Below are 23,629 nucleotides of genomic sequence, written 5' to 3' on the forward strand. Positions count from 1 at the left end.
AGAAGCACAACAACATCCAAGGCCAGGCAGCCCCGAGGTGCACCTTCAGCAACTGACTGGTTCCACCAAGATGCACTACAGATCCCCACAGGCGATCCTTTTCCCCCTTGTGGCTATCAAACTTTACCACTCATTCCCCTTCTGTCGTGGGGTAGACTGACTCCCTCACCCTCCCCAATCTTTGCACATCACCAATCTTTTCCACTCGTCACTTTAATGTCATGTTTCATGTATCTTCTGTTTTGTGACTGTTGGCAGATCGATTTCCTTCCTGGGATAGATAAAGTTCTATCGTATTGTTACCATAAACATTCAGTATCTCCATCACTGCTGCACCATTTTACAGTATGCGCCCGCTGGAAAATACAACTCACCATGGCTCCTTCAACAGCTCACCTAAATAGACAATAGGTGCAGGATGAGGCCATTCAGCCCTTCGAGCCAGTACCGCCATTCACTGTGATCATGGCTGAGCATGCACAATCAGTACCCCGTTCCTCCCTTCTCTCCATTTCCCTTGACTCCGCTATCATTAAGAGCTCTATCTAACTCTCTCTTGAAAGCATCCAGAGAATTGGCCTCCACTGCCTTCTGAGGCAGAGAATTCCACAGCTTCACAACTCTCTGAGTGAAAAAGTTTTTCCTCATCTCCGTTCTAAATGGCCTACCCCTTATTCTTAAACTGTGGCCCCTTGTTCGGGACTCCCCCAACATCGGGAACATGTTTCCTGCCTCTAGCGTGTCCAATCCCTTAATAATATATGTTTCAATAAGATCCCCTCTCATCCTTCTAAATTCCAGAGTATGCAAGCGCAGTCGCTCCAGTCTTTCAACATACGACAGTCCCGCCATTCCAGGAATTAACTTTGTGAACCTATGCTGCACTCCCTCAATAGCAAGAATGTCCTTCCTCAAGTTTGGAGACCAAAACTGCACACAATACTGCAGGTGTGGTCTCACTAGGGCCCTGTACAACTGCAGAAGGACCTCTCTGCTCCTATACTCAACTCCTCTTGTTATGAAGGCCAACATTCCATTGGCTTTCTTCACTGCCTGCTGTACCTGCATGTTTCCTTTCAGTGGCTGATGAAGTAGGCCATCCAGATCTCTCACTTCTTCCACCAAGAAGCTCACCTGTCGAATCCCTACAAATGGCAATGCAATCTTAATTTGGAAAGATGTGACCATATCATCATCACCTGATCTGAATCCTGAAACTGCTTGCCTAAGGACACTGAAGGAATATTGAGCAGAAAACAAAGTGCTGGAGGAACACAGTGAGTTAGGCAGCATCTGTGAAGAGAATGGAAAGACAACATTTCGGGTCTGGACCGTTCTTCGGATTGATTAGAGTAGGGGGCGAAAACTAAAAAAGAAAGTTGGAGGTGGGACAAATCCCGGCAAGTGATAGACGGATACTGGTGAGGGGTGTTTGATTGGCAGATGGATGGAGTGAAATGAGACAAAAGGTTGTCATATATGGAAAGGAGTGAAATGTGAAGCCAGAGGAGAGATATGGGTGGAAGTGGCAAAAGGGAGGTGGCAAAAGAGGGGGGATAAAAGGGAACTGTGGGATTCAGGGATGGAGGTGAGCATATGGAGGAGAAAGGAGCAGGGTGAGTGGAGTGGTGGTTGATTGTGAAAGGACTGTGTGTAAACGATGATAAACCGAAACCTATCAGAGGTTGTGATTTCATGGTACTCAAGCTTACCATGTTCATTGCCAAACTCGTACTTCAGCAGGTCCAGTAAGAAACATTTTCAGCTGGTGGTAGAAAGAGAGCCTGCAGTGGAATGTATCTATTGGAGACCTGAACTTGGTTCCAGGACATGACAGCATATGCGCAGAAATTGTTTTTTTTGCGGCTGAGATATTTACAATTTCAAAATGAAGGGTCTGCCAGTCAGGATAGATTATAAGAAAAAAATTCTTCCAGAGAGTATGGAAATTCTCTCCCCAAGGGGGCTTTGAAGGTTCAGATGTTGATGTCATTTGAGGAAGAGGCCAATAAATGTTTAATTATTAAGGGCATTGATGGATATAGGATTCCTGCAGGAAAATGGTGTTAAGGTGAAAAAAACTCAACCATTATTTTTAAAGAATGGCAGAATGGGCACGGGGATGAATGATTTACCTGCTTTTTATGGTCTTTTATAAATGCTGCATCTTCAGACTGTCAATGAACACGATCCTTCTAGTATAGCAGACAGATATATAATTTACTGGCAAGTGTCCAAGCAGCATGGTACATGATTGCAAAGAGATAGGGTGAGTTCAGCTCAAGTGTAAGTGGCATTGTGTCATAGGCCTTTGTACTGTCTTCATTTTTTGAAAGGATTGCTATCTGTGTGGAGATAGAATGCAACAATCAGAAGAGGGCATTTAATTTACTTGCCAATATGAACAGGGTGACAGAGGCTGGACTGCTTTGTTACTCTGAGGTTACCTTGTTACCCTGACATGTTATGCTAATGCAGAGAGTTATGACAATGAAGGAAAAACGTTATGTTTACACGGGAATCCAAAGCACACATCTACAATCACAGGTTAATTGAACCATGGAAATTTCAACAATATGTGAACTAGATTGTTCCACACAGGATGCTAAATTATAATTACCCTGATGGATGTTAAAACAAATACTAATCTAACTTACTGCAAAATCTCCAATTAATTTCTGACTCAGACCATATGTCCACAATATGTAGAGCATAAAACAGACCTCTGTGGCTCTCAACTTTCAAATAACTCTGATTATCAAACAAAAATCCTACGGTACAGAGTCCTAATCAAACACCCATCAAATTGAAAATCATCAAGTGAACCCAGGTGGTCCGAAAGTAATTATCAATAATACTCCAGCTAAATATATTTTCCTTTCTTGAGTGCTTGAATCCGTCATAATTTATCTTATTAATTGCAATGGTGTAATCAAATGTAGCCCAACTGATAAAGTTACACGCCGTGAAAGAAAGGTTGATGGATTAAAGAAAGGTTTGGATGTTTATCAAAAGGTGCATTGGCAACATCACTACTTGCTAAGTGTGGAACAGCTCTGTAGTATAATTCACCTGCAAGGAATCTTCAAATCCAAGAAGAAAATCCTTGCTGTTGCTCAAATGTCAAATATTTAGAAATAAAGAATGAAATAAACAATCTGGAATATTACTGCAACCTCAATAAAGAATTGTTTCCAGTTTCAATGAGACATGGCTCAAAAAATTCTGATTTAAGATGGGCCAATATTTAATTAATCAAATACAATACTGAACAAATAAAATGAAAAAGAAATCTAACATTTTTAGAAAAGAAAATCTCTGCAAAAATATTGAATATAATCAATGGAAAGATCAGCTTTCACAATGAAATCAATTTTCCAACATGCTCGTACAAAAAAAGAGGGTGGACTGTTATCAGGGTTCCAAAGGAGTCGGACAAAATGTTTGATAAAAGCTGTTGACTGAGAACAAATAAAATTCTCCAAATTGTTGCAGTCGAAAAAAGAACATTTTTCATTCCTCCTTTATTTAGTCATAGTTTAGTGCAACCTCACTGCTCCCAACCCATCTTGCTTCATGTGCCCATCAATCTTCATCCCTTTATCAAACAGTTATCACCAATTGCCCCCTATCTGACCTCTCCATCTATCCTCTTCATAACAGCTATCTTCCCTCTCCACTCTTAGTCCTGAGGCAGGGTCACATCACAAAGCATGGAGAATTCCCTCCCCCCTTCGCCTGCACGCACACACGCACGCACACACGCACGCACACACACACACACACACACACACACTGTCTGACCCACTGCGTTCCTCCAGCTATTTGCTTTTTCTCCAGATTCCAGCAATTTCTTGTGCCTCCTCAACTAAAAAAGATTGGTGTTTATTGTTGATAGTGAGGTGGACAGTTTTCAACTACACAATATTGATCCATACATAAGATGGAGAAAGAAATGGCAGATGAAATTTGATGTTGAAAAATGAGAGGTGATATATTTTGGGATAACTAATAAGGCATATGAGTCACTTAAAGACCAGTTGATCATAACCAACATGTTCCAGTAAGGGGGGGGGACACAATGATGGCAAAGTAAGGGAACTCCTCTATTTAAGAAAAGTAGAGAGAATCCAGGTAATGCTAGGCTGCTAAGCAGGCTGTTAGGTCAGTGATAGGGAAACTATTAGAGAGAATTCTTTCAGATAGGATTTACTCCCATTTGTTGGAGAATGGATTTAGGGATACAGGTGCATGGTTCCTTGAAGGTCGAGTTGCAGGTAGATAAGGTGGTCAAAAAGGCTTTTGGCACTTTAGCCTTCATCAGTCAGAGTATTGAGTGGAGAAGTTGGGAGGTCATGTTGTAGTTGTTGGTGAGACCACATTTAGAATATTGTGTTCAGTTCTGGGCACCATGTTATGGGAAAGATATTGTCAAGCTTGAAAGGGTTCAGAAAAGATTTACGAGGATGTTGCCAACGACTAGTGGGTGTGAGCTTTAGGGGGAGGTTGAGTAGGCTGGGTCTCTATTTCACGGAGCGCAGGAGGATGAGGGGGAATCTTATAGAGGTGTACTAAATCATGAGAGGAATAGATCAGGTAGATACACAGTGTCTCTTGCCCAGAGTAGGGGAATCGAGGGCGAGAGGCCATAGGTTCAGGGTGAAGGGGAAAAGACTTAACAGGAATCTGAGGGGTAACTTTTTCACACAAATAGTGGTGGGTGTATGGAACAAGCTGCCAGAGGAGGTAGTTGAGGCTGGGACTATCTCATCGTTTAAGAAACAGTGGGTTAATTAAGGACAGTCGGCATGGCTTTGTACACAGCAGGGTGTGTCTTGCTAACTTGATTGAGCTTTTTGAGAACATAACTCGGCATCATGTTCAGCATAAATACTGTGGGCCAAAGGGTCCATTCCCGAGCTGTATTGGTAGGATAGAAAAATCAAAACCCAGAGAATATAGCATTAAGAGGGCCAAAGTTTAAAGGAGACGTGCAGGGCAACTATTGTTCGATATTCTATCAGGTGACAAGAGTGATCAATGAGGGTAAGGTGATGGATGTTGTCCGTATAGATTTTAACACAGCATTTAATAAAGTCCCTATGGTAGACTGATTCGGAAGATTAAGATGCACAGGATTAACAGTGACTTGGTCGTATGGATTCAAAATTGGCCCACTGATAGAAGGCAGAGGGTTGTGGTGGAAGGACAATATTCAGGCTGGAAGTCTGTGACCAGTGGAGTTCCGCAGGGATCTGTGCTGGGACCTCTGCTGTTTGTTACACATATAAATGACTTGGATATAAACGTACATGGGTTGGTTAGTAAGTTTGTGGATGATACCAAGATTGCAGTGGTTGCAGGCTGAGAGGGAGGATGTCAAGGTATACAGTGGGATGTAAATCAGCTACAGAAATGGGTGGAGAAATGGTAGATGGAATTTAAACCAAGCAAGTATGAGCTGTTGGCTTTGGGAGGATGAATGTAAAGGGAAAGTATACAATTAATGGCACGATTCTTAAAACTATTGAAGTACAGATGAATCTTGGGGGCCACACAAGTAGATACAGTGGTGAAGAAGGCACATGGTATGCTTGCTTCCAAAGGTCGGGGCATGGAGTATAAGAGTCATGATGCAGCTTTAGAGGATTCTGGTTAGGCCACATTTGCAGTATTGTGTACATTTCTGGTCACTCCATTACAGGAGCAGAGAGGTTGCATAGTAGGCTTACCAGAATGCTGCTTGGATTCGGAGATATTAGCTACAAGGAGAGGTTGGACAAACTTTGATTGTTTTCCCTGGAATGGCAGAGGTTGCGGGGAGACCTGATAGAAGTCTGATATAAAATTGTGAGAGACATAGATAGAGTAGACAGTCAAAACCTTTTTCCTAGGATAGAGAACATAGCATTAAGAGGGCAAAGTTTAAAGGGGACGTGCAGGGCAACTATTTTTCCCCCACAGAGGGCGGTGAATGCCTGGAACGTGCAGTGGTGATTGAGGTAGACACAATAGTGGAATTTAAGAGACTTTTGGATAGACATAAGGATATGCAGGGAACGGAATGATATGGATTATGTGCGGGTAGATAGAAGCTGGTCCTGACATCATGTTCGGTGCAGACATTGTGAGCCAAACAACCTGTTCTTATGTTGTACTATTCTATGTTCTTTGTTATATCTGCATAATGCATAGGGTTCTAGGCAGAACTGAGGAACAAAGGGAACTCAATGTACATGTCCTAGTGGCCCTGAAGGCAGTAGCTTATGAAGGTAAGGTAGTTGAAGAGAGAAATGAGATGAATGCATTCATTAGCCAGGGCATAGAATACAAGCAAGAAAATTATGGTACATCTATGCAGATTATCAAATGGGCCACAGCTAGAGCACTCTACACAGCTCTAGTCATGACACATTCGGAAGGATGGGGAACTGCAAAGAGTCATCAAGATAGTGTCGAAGGCAAGATAGTGTCGAAGGCAAATCCTTTCAGTTGAGACGAGAGATTGGAAAAGTTCTGTTTTCCTTGGAATTGAGATGGTTGAGAAGTAAACTGATTGAGGTATAGAACATTCTGAGAAGCAGAAATGTTTATGATCGGAGTGTATTGGTTTAAAGTAAAGAATAGGTTTACAGGGGTCTTGAAGCAGAATATTTACACCCAAAGAGCGGTTGAAATTTGTAACTCGCTGCTTGAAATAATGCTAGATCCAGGTATTCTCGCATTCAGATGAACATTTGAAACACCATGATACAGAGAGCATTGGGCTGACTGCTGGGAAATGGAATTAATATGGATTGCCATTTGAAGACCAGCACACCCATGAAGGGCAGAAAGACCTGTTTCAGGTGCTTTTTGATGATGTAACTCTACAACTGTAAAATATATCTTTATTAAAATGTTTAATACTTTCAACATAAAGGGTTAAATGGCTTTGCACTACATGATCAGATGGAGAATGTTGTACATGTAGAAATTAAATATAATAAATATTTGCTTAATGACACCCCTTTCATTTATTGAATGCAAAATTCACTAAATTTGCACATAATGGGAGGCTGAAAACAATGTTCAAATGCCTTTCTTAAACTAAATAGTAACATTTTGAGAAATATTTCCTTTTCTTCACTAGCTTACAATGATTTTAACTTCACCTGTGAGCTTTTAACTTTAACTGCTTAAATAGATACATTCATCTTAGTTTTCATGACCAGGAAACAATTGGATTGTTGTAAGAAACGAACAGGTTTGTGAATGCCCTTCAGTGTGGAAACCTTCCATCTTATCTGAATCTAAATCCACAACAAATTGTCCAATGTGGCCTACTGTCTTGGCTGACTGCCAATTGCCCTATGAAATGACCTCACAATCCATTCATTTGTATCATAACCACTGCACTAAAGCAGAAAAAGAATAAAGTCCAGCAATAAAGATATTTTGAATACATCTTGCCATTCTCATCTGTCTTCTTGTTTTTGATTCCCTTACTCTGGGTCAAAGACTCCGTGCTATCACCCCATATATTCCTCTCGTGATTTTATATGCACAATTTACCATTGCGCTCCAAGAAGTCAAGTCCTAGCCTGCTTAACCTCTCCCTATAGCTCAGGCCCTTGAGTCCTGGCAACATCCTCGTAAATCTTCTCTGCACTTTCTCCAGCTTAATGACATCCTACCTACAGCAGGATGACCAAAGCTGAAGAAAGTACTTCAAACGTGGCCTCTCCAACATCTTGAACAACTGTAACATAATGTCCTATCTTCTATATTCAGTATCCTGACAGATGCAGGTTAATGCACCAAAAGCCTTCTCTACCACCCTATCACCCTGTGATGCCACTATCAGGGAACTTTGTTCCTGTACTCCAAGATTCTTCTGCTCTATAACATATCCCAGGGTCCTACAAATCACTGTGAATGTACTGCCCTGGTTTGACTTCTCAAAGTGCAACATCTGCTTTAAACACTATTCCTCAGTCCACTTGCCCCACTGATCAAGATCCTGCTGTAATGTTTAATAACCATCTTCACTGTCTTTGCTGCCACCCACTTTTGTGTCATATGCGAATTTACTAATCATTGCCTTTACATTCTCATTTAAGTCGTTGATATAAACCACAAACAGCAATGGAGCCAGTGCCATTCCGTGTGGCACACCACTGGTCACAGGCCACCAATCCAAAAAGCACTCTTCCACCACCACCCTCTGCTTCCTCCCATGAAGCTAATCCTGTATCCAGTTAGCTAGCTCTCCCTGGATTTCATACAATCTAACCTTCCAGAGCAGCCTGGCATGCAGAATATTATCAAAGTGGACCTCACCATCCCTTCCTGTTAAATACCTGGAGAATGATATCTAAACTGGGAGGCATATCCCACAGACAAACTAGTTATGCAATAGCCTTACATAGTCACACCCATAGAACTATACCTCATAGACAATATGTTAAGCTGTTCCATTGCAGTTGAATATACACTGTTCCACTGGCAAGACAGACCCATCAGAAGGGGTGACACAGTGAACCACAGGAGGTGGTATCCTTGACATAACCATGGCATCGTCTAATATGGGCAATGAAACCTCACCCCGATTACACCTATTTTCTACCCTCAGTTAATGATTCATCGCTGCTGCAGATTGAGCATTGCTGCGAAGAAACACAAAAGTCACAAGAGCGAAAATGTATTCAGGTGGGGAGCATTAAATAATTTTAAACACAATATGGTTTGGTAGCACTATCACTGACCAGGCTGGCTGTGTCCTCACGGATATGGTTGACAGATTAAATTAATGCCAGCAAGTGGACAAACCACCATGAGGGATAAACATACTAAATGGGAGATAATGAGAATGGAGAAGAAAGACAATCGTGTTGTGAGGGAAAGCATAATTATCATTTAATCTACTCACCATGATTGTGTCATTGAAAATGTGTCTGAAAAAGATTCAGAGAGAAAGACTGCAAGAGCAGAAATCGGAGAGGAAGAGAGTATGGAGGGAGGAAGAGAGAGGTCAGGCAAATGGGTTGATAGATGGTGGGACAGACAGTGTGTTGAACATAAGATGTTAAATAAAGGAAGCACTAAGACCATCAACCCTTCACCATTCAATAAGTTCAGGGTTGATGTCTGGCATTAACTCTACTTTCTTGCTTATTTGTTAAAAGAAACTAACATTTGTTTTCCCTCGTGTTCCATCTCTGTCATGAATATATTCTATGATCTTTACAGCTCCCTGGAGTTGCAGCGATTTAGAATCCTTTGAGAGAAGAAATTCATTTTTACCATCATCTTAATTGGACATATTCTTATTCTGTAATTATGCCTTCTTATTCTTGATTTGCACATGGAGGGACATATCCTCTCAATGTGCAATTCCCTTCAGAATCTTAAGTTTTAATAAAGTTGCATATCCATTCTTCTAACTTCCAATGAGGTGATACATTTTGAGAAACTAGTAAGACTAGGATGAACAAAATGGATAGTGGAATGCTAGGAAGTACTAAGGAACAGAGGGATGTGTGTGAGCATGTCCACACATCCCTAAAGACAGCAGGTCAGGTTGGTTGGATTTATTTTCATTCCAGAAGAGTGGCACAGCGGAGGAGCGGTACAGTTGTTGCCTTGCAGCGCAGAGACCCAAGTTTGATCAAGACTACAGGTGTTGTCTGTACGGAATTTGTACATTCTCCCTGTGACCACATGGGGTTTCTCAGAGTGCTCCGGTTTCTTTTTTTTTAGAGATACAGCGCAGAAACAGGCCCTTCGGCCCACCGGGTCCGCGCTGCCCAGCGATCCCCGCACATTAACACTATCCTACACCCATTAGGGACAATTTTTACATTTGCCCAGCCAATTAATCTACATTTTTGTACGTCTTTGGAGTGTGGGAGGAAGCGAAGATCTCGGAGAAAACCCACGCAGGTCACGGGGAGAACGTACAAACTCCGTACAGTACAGCACCCGTAGTCAGGATCAAACCTGAGTCTCCGGCGCTACATTCGCTGTAAGGCAGCAACTCTACCGCTGTGCCACCGTGCCACATCCTTCCTTCCACATCCCAAAGAGATGCAGGTTTGTAGGTTACTTGGCTTCTGTAAATTGTCCCGAGTGTGTAGGATAGAATTACTGTACAGGTAATCATTGGTCGGCGCAGACTCAGTGGACCAAAAGGCCTGTTTCCATGCTGCATAACCAGAACTAAAACTGAAAACTAAAGGGAAGACTGAGGGGTGATCGAATTGAGGTACATACAATTAAAGGGGGGAATGATATGGTAGATAGTGAGAAATGTTCCTCTTTACCAGAAGTATCTAAGGAATGGATGTTTAGAGGGGATTTGAAGAATTGTTTTCTACCGAGGGGATGGTTGAAACTTGGAATTTCCTGAGGGTGTTGTGGAAGCAGATACTCTCATGATATTTACAAACCTTTTCGATGAACATGAAATATCATGGCATAGAAGGCTACAGACTGATTGCTGGGAAAGAGGATTAGTATAGAGAGGTGCTTAATGCTTGGCATTAGCAGAGTAGGCAAAAGGACCCGTTTCTATGTTGCTTGACTCCATGATTATATAGCTCTGTGAGTCTATAGACACAATCTGCTCGATCACTTCTCATAATATTACCCCCTACCACAGATTCAATCTACCAAACATTCTCTGAGCTCTCTCCATTGCAAATAAATTCTTCTTCCAATAATGAAACACAACCTAAATCTGTAATTCCAGGACAAACCGATGGCCTGGACTGATTTCCCTATTTTTGTACGCCACCCCTCTTGCAATAAATCCACTATCTATTTACCTTCCTAATTAACTACTCTGCCTATATGGTAATTTTATGTTTCATATACAGGGACGACCAGATCTCTCTGTATAGCAACATTCAGTAGTCTCTCTTAAACAAAATTCTAACTACCAAAGTGGATAACATCACATTTTCCCACATTATATTTCAGCTGCCAAATTTTTGCCTATTCATGAGATCTATCCACATTTATTTGCAGACTCTGTGTCCTCACAACTTACTCTCCCACCTGGCTTTGTAGTGTCAGCAAATTTGAGGACAGTGTAGACACAAGGAACTCCATATGCTGTTTTACAAGAAAAGACACAGAGTGCTGGAATAATACAGCAGGTCTGGCAGTACCTCTGGAGAACATGGCCCTGGTCCAACTGTTATCCAATTCTTTATAGTTTGCTCGCTACATTCTCACTGACTGTCTGCTGTTGTGTCCATCAGTCTTGATGTTCAGATTTCATAATTACATAAACTAATAAGCTATTATTATCAATGTTGTCGATTCACATTTTTAATAGAATTATGGACTGAATTAAGGAAATGTACAAAACAATCAGAAAAGGAAAAGATAAACAGTGAGCTTAGAGCAAAATTGAATATAAAATAAATTATTGATGTATTCTACAGGCATATCAGGATCAGAAAGGAAATATACAATAGACACACAGACAATGATCACAAAATGATAGAAATATTGAACAATGACACTACCTTGGTATCTACCGGGAAACTAATGTGATGAACATGGAATAAATGATGAAATGGCAGTTAAAATAAAATAAAAAAGTGACAGTGGAGAATTAAATGATAAAATAATCCCAGGCCTGGGCGCATTACATATATGAACATTACATTGGTGAAGAGATAGCAGGGAGATTTTTATATTCACATTCTATTCATATCAAAATATAAAAAGAAAGAGGAATAGACATCGATTCAACAACAAATGTGATTCTTACATTTAAAGTAAGAGATACCGAAATGTGTCCCATCCAACAATTGATAGAACGTAGTTATTTAGCTCAATTGATTCATGTTGACTCTTCTGCAGATCATTCAAATTAACCAACTCCCCAATCATTTCCATATCACACATTTTTCTAGGGTGGGTAGTCTGGGACTAAAAGACACACGACATTTAAGAGACCTGAGAGGGAGATTTTACACATACTGGGTGATGGATATCTGGACAGAGCTGCCAGTGGAGGTGGTAAGATAGATACAATTACAACATTGAAAAGGCTTTTGAACAGGTACTTTGGCAGGAAAGAGGAAGAGGATTATAGGCCTAATCAGGCAAATGGGATCAGTATAGATAGCTTTCGTGGTCAGCATGGATGAGGTTGGCTAAGACGACTTGTCCCTATGCTGTACATTTCTATGATTCTATGAACTGTGGTTAGACAACCATTCAACTTGCCTCCACATGGGAAAAATACCATGGGCATGAGGAGATGCAAGAACAATTGCTAGAATAATACCAAAAATGCAAGATTATATCTTCCTCAAATATTCAATGTCACAGGTATAGACGGAGCAAGCGCATTTGGAGTGGAAACACTGCCACAGTGGGACAATTGGGATGATTCAATGCTGTAACCATGTACTATTTTAATTGTTATGGAAACAATAGAAAAACATTCTTGGAGTTTTTTAGTAAAATTGTTACGTGATTTATTCAATGACCCAGTTAATGAACAATAGAATATTGCTCTTGGCCAAGAGCAATGCCAAGGGAAATGCACTGGGATTAGAGGAAACAACAACACAATCATTAGTATAAGAAAATAACTGCAGATGCTGGTACAAATCGATTTATTCACAAAATGTTGGAGTAACTCAGCAGGTCAGGCAGCATCTCGGGAGAGTCTCGACCCGAAACGTCACCCATTCCTTCTCTCCCGAGATGCTGCCTGACCTGCTGAGTTACTCCAGCATTTTGTGAATAAAACAACACAATCATGTCAGGCAACATTGGTACTTAAGGCCATCACAAAATATTGGAGCTCCCTCAATACACTATGAAAAGCAAAAAGGTCATTACATGGTGCCAGTTGCTGTTAAAAGGCTGACAACCACCTCAAGGCTTAATTATTGAAAGGTCACCGATATTTAAAAACAGGTAGAAATATGAGAGGTTTAAATAGCCTAAGGCCTGGACAACTGAACTATGGTGGAAAAAGAGATTTTGAAAATAGTTTGAACCTGTGTCCTATAGTTTGGTTTAAATGCCATTCTATGCTTTTTTTTTTCCTCATCGCACATAGAAGACCTTATGTCTTTCCCAGGCCTATCCAGTCTTCCCTCATTACTCAGATTCCACGCAATGCCAATGAGAGGATTTTGTGTGTGTTTGTGTACGTGTGCAAGATTAAGAGAGATATTTACCATTTCACTTTCAGCAAAGGTTTGACGGTTGAGGGGGAGAATTACTGTAGGAGAATGAAATTTTCACAAGGCTTTGTTCACTGTGAGATGATCTTTAGCAAACTACATGCCTGCCATACAAAGGCATCAAAACCTGTCAAAAGCACTTGGGACAGGATCATAAAGCCAATCAAGTCAAGTCAAGTTTATTTGTCACATACACATACACGATGTGCAGTGAAATGAAAGTGGCAATGCCTGCGGATTGTGCACAAAAAAGAATTACAGTTACAGCATATAAATAAAGTTAATAAGTTACTATAGTGTAGACAAAAATTTAGTCTCTGGAGTTATAAAAGTTGACAGTCCTGATGGCCTGTGGGAAGAAACTCCGTCTCATCCTCTCCGTTTTCATAAACCTCATACAATTGTGAACAGATGTTAAAAGCCTCAGAAGCCACAGATTCCAAAAGTAATCAAATAATTAAAAAACTCCATTCTTACTTTTCCTCACTAATTGTAAATAGCAGAAGGCTAAATTGGAATTCAAATAATCGATGCACACTTTAAGAATGTGCAATGCATCGAGTCTTTCTACAAAAGGCATCTGGCCCAGCTGCCTGCAAGAATTCTGTGCTTGAGTCAGTCTGAATACTGTTTAGAATGTTTTTTGCAAAGTAAACTAATGGTAGGATATGAGCTACCATTTGGCTCGACACAATGGGGCTATGACACCCATTCAGAAACAAAAAGCAACCATCCCAAAATCTCAGAGTTTAGAGAGATGACCTGTGGGGACATCTGTGAGATTTGGACATTTAGATTTGGTAACTTCATGGTTGATTCATTGTTCTCTGAAATAATATCTGGTGTGGGTGGATAAGTTGGGTCAATACTCCGCAGTGGGAAAAGGACGTTAGGACGGTGTGTGACATGAATGGGAAACTGCAGATGGCGGTATTCCCATGCACCTACTGCTCTTCTTTATTAAGGAAGAGTATTGGTTTGGAAGATGCCAGCTGAGTGAAAAGTGAAGGCCAGGATCATATAAGCCGGATCCATTCAGCAGACTAAAGCATCCACTCTTTCACCTTTTTTTATGTTTTAATGTTCCTACATAGTCTTTATGGGTTCAGAGTAATTGTTTTGTTTCATTCTCTGAGTTGGATCCAAAATGCTTTAAAAATCACTTTTTGAACTGGCCTACCTTCAAATATTTGTGTTCAGACAACCTCAGATTACTCTGCTATTGTACCCACTTTAAAGCCGTGCCATGCCATTTGAATGATCTCTCCTCATTGTCTGACCCAATTTCTGAATTATTTTGAAATTGAACTTCCTTTTACTACTGAGAAACCCAGTAGCAGGAACACCGTGAAGTGTAAAATGAGGAAGAGGACGAAAGAGGGAATACATCAAGAAGCAAATTATCATGTCATGTCAAGCTTGGATTTCTAAAACTTGGTTATTTATTTCTGTGGGATCCTCTGTCTTTTATTAGTATGGGATCCTCTTGATTATCGGCCTATGTATTGGTTAAGTACCTATGGAAACCCTGGACTCACTGGTCATTCATCTCATTGTTATTTATAGTATTGCCATATGCACAAAATAGCTCTTGTATTTGTTCTTAACGACGATTGGAGATTTGTAAAGTCATTTATTGAAGCACTTTATGTGCCACTGAGGTGTGGCAAGGTGCAATAAAACTGCACAGCTAACCTTCAAATGTTTTATTTTTCATTTCTGCTGAACGCTTCAGACAAAAGAAAATGGGCTTCAGATATTTTCATAGAGTGATTCTTGCCAAATGTTAGGGAGCGATAAATTTCGAATAAAGAGAGTCATTATTCAGAATCTTTGCTTGTCACCCACTGTGTTCATCTAAGATTCACAGACAAGGATTTGATGTAAGTAGGTTAATGCCAAGTAGTTGCATTGGGGATTAATTCTCTGGGAATATGAACATTGAATTCTCAATTTTTAGGCAACTAACCTACAAACAACCCTTTTGTTGTTACTTCCCCCACCCCCCTCCCCTGTGGCCTACCTGGACTAGCATCCATTTCTGCTTTTCCCCCTTCTCTTCCACCTACATTCTTTCTTCTGGCTCCACAATCCGCACCTCTTATATCCTTATCTCACACCTTTTGTCTTTTCATCTCCGGCCTTTGTCCAACCATCTGCCTATCAACAACCTCCCACCCCCCTCCCTAGCAGTATCCACCTATCACTCACCAGGCTTCGTCCTGTCCATCATGTCTTCCAGTTTTCTTTCCCCTCCCGCCACTCCCATCAGTATCAGTATGAAGAGGGGACCCAATCCAAAACGTCACCTATCCAAGTTCTCCAGAGATGCTGCCTGACCTGTTGAGTTAGACAATAGACAATAGGTGCAGGAGTAGGCCATTTGGCCCTTCGAGCCAGTACCGCCATTCAATGTGATCATGGCTGATCATTCTCAATCAGTACCCCAATCCTGCCTTCTCCCCATACCCCCTGACTCCGCTATCCCTAAGAGCTCTATCTAGCTCTCTCTTGAATGCATTCAGAAAATTGGCCTCCACTGCCTTCTGAGGCAGAGAATTCCACTTCAGCACTTGTGTCTTTATGTGTATTATCCAGCATCTGCACTCGCATCTGCCCAGTGAGTATGGCTTGTTATTTGTACAGCAGGAATCCAGACTCTATGTCCAGCAATTCTTGAAGTCCCAGCATTACACAAGCTTATCCTCAGCCACATTAATTCACTCCACATTTGTGTTCACTGAACACCACATAGGCTATTAAAGTAGACCACATCCTGGCTTTAATATGGAAAACTTGCACTGGCCATTGTTCTGGTATAGTTAAGGCATGAGCAATGCGGGAAATTGCAGTTATATGCACAAATAGGAAACATCCTTTGAAGTTCATTTTAACTCTCCTCGCAATCAACAGCAAAGTGATGGAAAATGTTGTTGACAGTATGTATAAGTAGAACGAACCCACCTCTAATCTGTTCACCAATGCTCCATTTTGGTTTTGCCCAAAGTGATTGGTTCATGACTTCATTGCAGTCTTGGTCCAATCATGTTTAAAGAAGCTTTATTCCAAAGTCAAAATGAGGGTGAAACCCCATTCAAATGAATATGGCATCAGGAAGCCTCGATAAAGCTGCAGTCAATGGGGCTCAAGGAGAAGCGTATACCAAAGTAATGACTTTATGACAATCACAAGGTCAGAAATGGCAATGTTTACTGATTTTTACATGATGTTCAATTACATATGCAATTCTTCAAATAATGACACAGCTCATGTCCCCGACACTGGGACCGAGACATTTGGGGATTGGCAGACAAATGATAAGAAATGTAGCTGTACAAGAACCAGGCAATCGATATCTCCAACAAGGGAAAGTCATGATATTCAAGGGAACTGCACAGCTATTTCCAACAATCATCCTTGTTCTGCCTACCATCTTTTTAACTGAAACTTAACTGGACTAGCCGCATAAACGACACATTAACAACACCACTAGGGCAAAGCAACCTGCTTAATTGTTATGTATCCATCAGTAAAAGCATTCTCTCCTTCCACCACTGGTTTCTTATGGCTGCGATGTGAGCCTTTTTCAAAATGTTCCACAATTATTCCACCAGGCCACTTCAACAGTACCTCTCAAAGCACCGTCCTCTACAACCATGAAAGTGAGAGTAGAAGGCACACTCAAATACTGCACTGCACCTTGTCTTCTTGGAAATACATCACTTTGACATAGAAAAGTATTACTATTACCACCACTCCTATGGGAAATGATGCACGTTTGAAGTACATTCACTTTTGTATTGGAGGAAACACAGCAGTGAATTTGTCCTCAAAGGCACCCTTAAACAACAATGTGATAAAGATGAACTAACTACCTTGCCATTATCTTGAGATTGAAAAACAAATATTCGCTAGGATGTTGAATCCTGGGGCATGACAAGTTAGACATTGAGGTGTTTCCATCTGTGGGAGAGACTTGAACGAAAGCACTTGCAAAGGATTGGTCATTTAAAAACGAGGTGCAGAGGAAGTTCTTTCTGCAGAGGGTGATGATGAATCTCTGAAATTCTCTACCCTAGAGTGCAGTTGAGTTCAGATCTGGCTCCCTGTACGGTACAGAATCAACTTCAAGCTCCTCCTATTCACGTATAAAGCCCTAAATGGACATTCCCCCCCCACATCAAAAATCTTCTAACCCCCCCTCTCTAACTCCAGGTCCCTCAGGTCGGCCGACTTGGGGCTACTCACTATCCCGCGGTCTAGGCTTAAGCTCAGGGGTGACCGCGCTTTTGCGGTTGCAGCTCCTAGACTGTGGAACAGCATCCCTCTCCCCATCAGAACTGCCCCCTCCATCGACTCCTTTAAGTCCAGGCTCAAAACCTATTTCTACTCCCTAGCGTTGGAGGCTCATTGAGGAGGCGCTGTGAACTGTTTGCGTGCTACTGTATGTTTCATTTTTTTCCTTAGTACCTAATCAGATGTACAGCACTTTGGTCAACGTGGGTTGTTTTTAAATGTGCTATACAAATAAAATTGACTTGACTTGACTTGACTTGAGATCATTGAGAGCTTTTACAGAGGAAGTAGATTGTTTTTTGAACAATTGGGGAATTGAGGACAATGGGGAACTGGTGCAGAGGAGGAGTTTAGGCCTGGGGTAGATTGGCCATGATCATTTTGAGCTGCCTTGTGGGAACAAGTGGTTTACTATTACACCTATTTCCTTGAGTTCCTGTGAACTATTACTGCACAGACGGAGGCCATTTCACCCACTGAGTTTGTGCTTGTTGCTAATTGAGCAAACTGGTCTGTTTTATACTCCTGTTCTTCCCTTTGTAGGACAATTCCCATGTCAAAGCCTTCCTTTGATTAGCTGGGGCATTGAATCTTTAACAGCCACCTGAGGGAACAGGACAGGTTCAAAAGGCAAACACTACTCATTCAGATGAATATTTTAATCAGGCCTTCAGGCCCAATTGGCAGGGCCTCTGAGTTTGGATCTGCCCTCCCCGCCAGTGAAAAACTATTTGCCTGCTGCCATATTTTCAAGTAATATATCACAATTAATCAACTGCTGAATGAGTGACAGGTTGTGATTTATTATCCTTTGAATAGTAATTAAACTGACTTACTATTTAATTTGATGGCACTTTGTAGTTATTTATATCCAGTGATAAATAGGACACCTGCACTGGGAAACGAATGGAAGATTTTGCAGAAGTGGCATTTCGTACGGTAGTCTCTGGTGGCATGTGTCACAAGACAGATGCTGCCTCTCTCAGATCTCATAAAAGCTGTCACTGACCAGTGCTCTGTCACAATCCTTGCTTTTTGTTCAAATGTACGGATATTCTTCTTCTTGTCACACTTTGCCCTCCAGTTGTGACTTTCACTGCAATTTAGAGATTGTGAGAGGCACAAGAAAGATGCAAATCCTTCCATGATTACTTCCTGCCTTTCTCCATTCCTTGTTTCCTTCTTTCTGTTCTTCCATGGAACATGGAACATAGAAGAGTATGGCATAGGAGCAGGCAGTGATGCTTGTGACAATTATAATGCCAACTTAAACTCATCTCATCTGCTGGCACATGGTCCATATTTATCTGTAGCCTGTTCATGTGACTGTTAAATGCCTCTTAAGTGTTGCTATTTTATCTGTTTCCACCATCTCTCCTGGCAGCATGCTCCAGACATGTATCATTCTCTGTATGAAAAACTTGCCTCACAAATTTATTTTCAACTTTCTCCCTCGCACCTTAAATTGAGATACCTCTGGTATTTGACATTTCCATCTTGGGAAAAAGTCTCTGATTATCTACCCTATTAACACCTCTCATAAACATACCCCAAGATCTCTCTGTAATCACTGCTCCTAGGAATTGTGCCATTAACTGTATACATTCTCTTGCAAAGTGCAATACCTCATACTTACATGGAGTAAATTCCATCTCCCATTTCTCCACCCATATTTCTAAATCCTGCTGTATCCTTCAATAATTTCCTTCTCTATTCACAACTCCACCAATTTTGTATCATCTGCAAACGAACTAATCATCCATCTACATTTTCATCCAATGTCACAAATAATATGTCCCAACGCTGTATCATTCCTCAGCTTATAGACTTCCTGTCACAATAATAATATCCCTCCATTATGGATAACCCTGCTAACCTGAGACACACTAAATTCTATGAATAGCATTTAGAAATGAGATGAGACAGCAATCAATGTGGAGGAAGGAACTGCAGATGCTGGTTTAAACCGATATAGACACAAAAAGCTGGAGTAACTCAGCGGGACAGGCAGCATCACCAATGCAATGATCAATTAAGTGAAAGACTACAGCATAGCAGAGATGACCAGCAGGATGTTGCACATAGGCACCTCCTGTGCTGTACCATTACATAATCCATGAAAGTCGTTAACCTTCTAAATGCTTGTCAGCAAGGTCAGAGGATGAAAATATTAACTTTGATATTAAAGATAATGATTCATGCGGTCACAAACAGCAGTAACATCATCAAATCGTGGCCTCCCACAGAATGGCAGTCTGCAAGTGTCATGCACTCATGTAGCCCTGATGGCACAGAAGCAGCCCTTTCAGAACATTGACTTACTGTCAGCACTGTGAAACATTCTGCTCAGACTTATTTCTCTGGTCTACTTCTATTACCCTACAAATGTATTTGCCTCAAGTACCCGAGGAATTCCCTTTTGAAATCATAGATTTTTTCAAGTCCACCACTTTTGTCAGCAGCAAATTCCAGATCATACCCACTTGCTTCATAATAAAGTTCTCCTTCACAAATCTCAACTCTTTGCCGCAAAACTTTAAATTTGTCTACTCTGGTCCTTACACCATCAGCCAATATGAACAGCTTTTCTTTATCCAGTGTACCAATAACTCCACAATCCTGTTTGCTTCTGTCCAATCTCGCTGCAACGTCCTTTGCTCTAAGAATAACTTGAGTCTCCACTGCGCCACCTTGCAGCTACAATTCCTCATCCTTGGGACCATTCTATAAAATCTCCTCTGTACCCATACCTGTTCTCTGTGACAGGAAACGCGCATTCTGCTTTCGTTGTGGCATAGACCAGAGCGTTAGGAAGGTTCAGCATAATCTTTTTGCTTTTGCACTTAATACTGCTACTTACAAAGCCCATGATCCTTTATCCTTAGTTAACTACTTTATTAATGTCACTGCCCATCTTTAAAAGATTATGCACATGACCCCCACCCACAGCTCCCTCTGTTGCTATACATTGTTTGGTTTGTAGCATTAGATGTACATTGCCTCTCTCCATTCCTTCTGCCAAAAGCCGTTGTTTCATATTTCTTTGTATTCAATTTTATCTATTGCTTAAATGTTTCTTCTGCAGTCGATTGTTGTTATCTTATTTTGGTTTATTGATCGTCATGTGTACAGAGATAGTGTTCTTCATCCTACCCAGTCCAATCATACGATGCACCATATTCTGATAATTGCAACTTCCAAGTCGCTGAAAAGTTTGATCTTGCCCCAAGGAGATACGCAATTTCTTGTGTTCTCACTTTAACTCTCAGCATCCAGGTGGCACTGCATCAATGAAGGAGTCCGCCTGATTCAGTGTGATGCCATTGGCTTCTTCCACTGCTGCTTCATGCAGCTGCTGCAGTATGTGGATGAGATGTAACCATGATTACTGTCAACATCAGGAAAGCTTTCTAGGTGCCAAAGTAATGAATTTGGGACTATCTTCACATGAAGTTATGCTTTGCCTTGCTTGCAACTCAAAGTGTTTCCAGTTTGAAGAAAAGTTAAACACCAGGCATCAAAGTATCAAAAATCAGGATTTACCCCAGGTCTCAATGTAATCGTTGTGCTTTCTGCTGTGTTCATTTTTTTCAATTGTTCACATCCAAGGTGCCTTCCTCTTTACTGGGCATGTGTATGCGTGTGTGGGGTATGGGGACCAGTACTGTTAGCTCGACAGCTGCAAGAACCTCACTACTCCAGGTCTCTGGATCAGCCAGAGCACCAGGACATCACTCTCTCCTTCACTCATGTATTCCTTCCTCTGGCTTCAAAATTCACACCTCTTCTATCCTTATCCCACACCTTTTGGGTTTTCATTTCTGGCCTTTGTTTAATCACCTGTCCATCAAAACCCTTTCACCTGTATCTACCTATAACTCGCCAGGCTTTGTCCTGCCCTCCTCTCTTCCAGCTTCCCCCCCCCCCACCCCTCACCACAATCAGACTGAAATAGGATCCCGACCCAAAACATCACCTATCCATGTTCTCCCAAGATGCTGCCTGACCCGCTGAGCTAACTCAACACTTAGTGTATTTTTTTAAACCAGCATTTGCAGTTCCTCATGTCTACATTCTATATATTTACCGAACAATGCATGCTGTTTCAATGACCAATAATCAAACTGCATTATTTGCCCACATTGAGATATCTGACCTCCAACAAGCCCCAAAACAGTCACATATCATATCATATATATACAGCCGGAAACAGGCCTTTTCGGCCCACCAAGTCCGTGCCGCCCAGCGATCCCCGTACATTAACACTATCCTACACCCACTAGGGACAATTTTTACATTTACCCAGCCAATTAACCTACATACCTGTACGTCTTTGGAGTGTGGGAGGAAACCGAAGATCTCGGAGAAAACCCACGCAGGTCACGGGGAGAACGTGCAAACTCCGTACAGACGGCGCCCGTAGTCAGGATCGAACCTGAGTCTCCGGCGGTGCATTCGCTGTAAAGCAGCAACTCTACCGCTGCGCTACCGTGCCGCCCATGTGCAATCCACATGTGTGTGGACTGGTTTGTAGGTCTGATTCAAGGATATTTTCAGCTCGTCACTCAAGCTGCATACTTGAGCACATCAGACCATATACATACATCTCCTTCTTCTGGAGGAGCAGGCAGAGTAAACACAGTCATTGCAGATTTTCCTTAAGTACAAGAACTCAGACTGCTGACAGATACCTCCCTAGCAACCTCTTGCCGGGCTGAGGTCCTGAATGGCCTTCACTGTTCCCCATGAACAAAGAACATGTCTCCTGAGAGCACTATTCATCTTCATTCTGCTCAGATCCCTCAGTCAGTATTCGCCTGCATTGCTGCATCTATTCATAGTTAGTAGGCGACACTCCCTGTAAATGGAATTGTGGTGCATGCATTGCAGTAGGTGCTTTGAAGAGCTGGGCTTACAGGTCAAATCTGCTGAGAACTCACGCACATCATAGGGAAATGCAGCCTCAGGGCAATCTTACAAATGGAAATGCAAAAATACATTTCTGTGAATCTCACAACTAACATCTCCACTTTAAATTTGATTTCCACAAACAACGTCAGGATGATGAGAATGCAAGCAATATGGGTGTAAAATGAGTCTTAGGGACTAGCACCACAAACAGCACATGTAAATAACTTGTGCATTACTAACCTTCTCAATATGCCAGTGCGTGTTGATTTGTTATGAATAAGCTAATAATATGCATAGTTTGCCAAAGACATTCATGCCAAATCAACACCCACTATGGACTCAATTCCACAGCCCTAATTTCCCACGAACAACCTCACACATGCATTGCAGAGTCAGTGAGTGATCGTATTGGCACAGCCTTGGGCGGCACAAGGGCGCAGCAGTAGAATTGCTGCCTTACAGCACCGGAGACCCGGGTTTGATCCTAACTACAGGTGCTGTCTGCACAGAGTTTGTATATTCGCCCTGTGAAACGTGGGTTTCTCCAAGTGCTCCGGTTTCCACCCACACTCCAAAGACGTACCGATTTGCAGGTTAATTGGCTTTGGTAAAAGTAGTAAATTATCCCCAGGGTGTAGGATAATGGTCAGCTGGTCAGTGCGGATTTGGTGAGCCGAAGGGCCTGTTTCCACCCTCTAGGTTTGAAGTATCCTGAAGCTTGCATCCCCCAGGATTGCAAACTGCAAGTTTGGGGTTTCTTTTATTTCTGTTTCCCAGTTTTCTGAGCTGTTTTCAATTCTGTTCAGCTCAGTAGTTACAGGATGGACGTTTCTCTTTATTCTGGGCATCTTCCTCCTTTTTGAATAAATTGTGAAGTCCGTATCTGATAGGTTTTGATTGCCATTCTACTCACAACAAGTGACAGTTTTTGAGATTAAAGGAGGATGTTGTATATTGGATGATGAATTGACTCAATAAATAAAACAAAATTCAGTTATCAATTGTCTGAATCTAATTGGGCAGCTGTGACCATAAGAGGTGCTTGGAGATCAGCACAGTGACTAACAGAAAATTCCTTAAATAGTGGTCTAATTTATTTTCGCTTTACATTATTTTTGGAGCAATTTCTATGTCCTGGTTTATTGGTGTGGTGATTAATGCTCTAAGAAAGTAGGACCCAAAACTAAATTCTGGTTTTAAATATCTTGTTTCGCCTGAGAGGA

Source organism: Rhinoraja longicauda, chromosome 23 (genome assembly GCF_053455715.1).
Source record: "Rhinoraja longicauda isolate Sanriku21f chromosome 23, sRhiLon1.1, whole genome shotgun sequence".
Classification (NCBI taxonomy): domain Eukaryota; kingdom Metazoa; phylum Chordata; class Chondrichthyes; order Rajiformes; family Arhynchobatidae; genus Rhinoraja; species Rhinoraja longicauda.